General features: G+C 26.3%; 1 protein-coding gene across 1 annotated transcript in view; it reads left to right on the forward strand.

The window, feature by feature from the left end:
- LOC119667770 (cdc42 homolog) overlaps window positions 1-3040 on the forward strand; it is a 324819-nt gene that overhangs the window by 104382 nt on the left and 217397 nt on the right. The window lies entirely within an intron of this gene.

Genomic DNA, 3040 nt, shown 5'->3' on the forward strand with positions numbered 1-3040 from the left:
AACTATATGAGACTAGTATAAAATTTCATCAAAAAACAAATTTATAATAATTTGGAAAAAGTTGTGCATTGCATGCACACAAAGTCAATCATATATTTTAGAAAAAATGTATACAAAAAGCAAAGACTATTTCTTTGAATTTGTGTGTTTGTGTGTCCATTCAACACTAAACAATGCTTCTTCGTGTTTAACTACTATTGAACGCCCTTTCCTCTCTATTTCCTCTTAACACAAAAGAAACCAAATTTTGTAAATATAGAAACAAAAAATTGCACTTCACTGATTGCACTTTCGTTTTGATGCAGTACAACTATGGAAGCATAACTTCGCAAAAAAGAAAATTGTCAACAAATAAATCACACAAGCACCCAAACTAGCAATATGAATAGAAAATATAGCAACAATTTCTATACCATATCACACACCTTCTCATATGCACATTCAACAGCTCTTTCGTGTGTTTCGAACATTTAAGATTATTGTGTTATACGCAGCTTTGGTTTGTCTTAATTGTTCCACAATTCAAAGCTGATTGTGCTTTTAGCTGGCTACTCGAGCTGGCTACCATGAAATCAAAGGGGTTTCAATAAAATAAATAACTAAAATCTGTTGAAATGTCTGAAGTACGAAATGTAAGTTTTTATTTAGTATTTACTTAAAAACTTAAATTTAATTCTATAGTAAATAAATGGAAATTGCAGATTTTATTAGAATTATCGAGCAAAACTGACTTCTCCATTTTATTTTTAAACACTAGTCCAAGTGTATTAAGCTCAAGGGATGAAGTGCATCAGCATGGATATAGTGGAAATTGTATGGAAACGATCAATCATTGTACCGTTAAAGATTATTTGATTGGTATTTGCGCATAAAAAATACAATTGCTATATATTAATTATGTTTCATATTTTAATAGATTTGTTAATAAAATCCAATCAGCAAATACAAAATAACCGTGGTGGTCACAATTGAACGAGAGCAATGAAGGAAATTTACATATTTTTATGGTATATGGCAAATATAAATACTTTTCGCGAATTTGGTATTTGTTTTGGCATACCAAAAGCTTCTGTATGGAGAATAATTGAAAGAACTAGTGTTTAGCTTATATCAATTGCAAAATATCCGTTCGTGATTGACAGCACACATGTTAAAATAAATGTACCTCACCTTAGCAATTAGGCTTATTTCAAAAGGAAGCATGAATATAGCTTAAACTTGCAAGCAGTTTGCAATGGTTTTTTTTAAACGTGTATGTTGGAGAGCCTGTTTCGTTATGTATTGTTCTGTTTTAATTAAATAAATGTATTCAACTTAATGTTTATATATTCATTTCAAATTAATTGATTTTCATAAATTTTCATAAAAATTCATAAATAGAAACAATTTTTATGCTTTTAATTAATTTTGCAGTTTGAAAAGTTATAAAAAAAGAATTTAAATGTAAAGCGTATGAGTATGAGTTGTTTTAACAACAATTATATTATTGAAAAACAAAGTTAACAAATGTAATAAGTTACTTTTATATAAAAATTTAGATGAAAATTTGTCATTATTATTTAATTTTAAAATATTATAAGTTATTAAAGTATTGTTTACTTGTCGCTGTGTATTATCCTAATACAAAAGAAACCTACGCATAAAGGATCTAAATTACTGATTTTGTTTAGAACATTTCTTTCAATTTATACAAAATTACCTTAAAACTAACTTAACTAATTTTACTATCAACGTTAAAATAATATGTTGTCTGTTATCACTAGTTTTAGTGGACTATATTATTTTTAATTACATTTCAAACAAGGTTCAAAAAACGACGCAAGTCCAGGCACTTATGATTTTTTCTTCTATTGTCTTTAGAAATATATTTTTATTATCATAATTAGATATGGATAATTAGATATTTAAAAATGTTACAATGTTAGCTATTATAGAATATTTTTTACCCATGTTTTTTCTTAGTTCATAATTCGGAGAATTTGAACGATAAAAGACTTATAATAATAATAAACTGTTCATTATAATAAATAAGTGTTCATGCTTGAACCATAATTCACATAAAATATTTATATTAAATGTATTATAAAGTTTTTTTAGAAACTGAACTCTTTAATTCACAATTTAAAAGTATTGTCCGGTAATATATCCCTTTAATTATTGCAACTAAATTTATTTCAAAAACAGCAATAATATTTGCTTAAACTAATTTTCTATTTCTATTTTTTTAAAACTATTTTTATTTATTTATTAATTATTTATTTCGCATTTTGTCTTTTATTAATATACATAAGAAACTTTTCTTTCGTGTAAAGCAATCATTTGCAAAATTTGCAGGGTGAATTAATCATTTACAAGTTTTTTGTAAAGTTTTGCAGTTTACTTTTGCAAAGCGCAAAGTAAAAAGTATTGGTGCAACAGAAAATGCAAAAAAACCAGTTTTTTGTCAAATATTTCACTTTTCTTTTCATACTTTACTTTTCATTGAAAAGTACATTGGTGCAACCATTGAGTAAAAATATTAGAACAAAAATTAATTGTACATTAAAATATAAAACATAAATAGATATTTAACAACATGGTGTTTATTAACATACTTCATGTTATCATGGCTAGTACAGGTCATAGTACTATCTTCACTGCCATATATATTAATATCATTTGCACTAACAACAACTATGGTTCGGCTACTGCCGGTGTTTACTAACCTCATAATAGGCAAAATTCATATCAAACTATATGAGACTAGTATAAAATTTCATCAAAAATCAAATTTATATTAATTTGGAAAAAGTTGTGCATTGCATGCACACAAAGTCAATCATATATTTTAGAAAAAATGTATACAAAAAGCAAAGACTATTTCTTTGAATTTGTGTGTTTGTGTGTCCATTCAACACTAAACAATGCTTCTTCGTGTTTAACTACTATTGAACGCCCTTTCCTCTCTATTTCCTCTTAACACAAAAGAAACCAAATTTTGTAAATATAGAAACAAAAAATTGCACTTCACTGATTGCACTTTCGTCTTGATGCAGTACAA

Source organism: Teleopsis dalmanni, chromosome 1 (assembly GCF_002237135.1).
Source record: "Teleopsis dalmanni isolate 2A chromosome 1, ASM223713v2, whole genome shotgun sequence".
NCBI classification, from domain to species: Eukaryota; Metazoa; Arthropoda; class Insecta; order Diptera; family Diopsidae; genus Teleopsis; species Teleopsis dalmanni.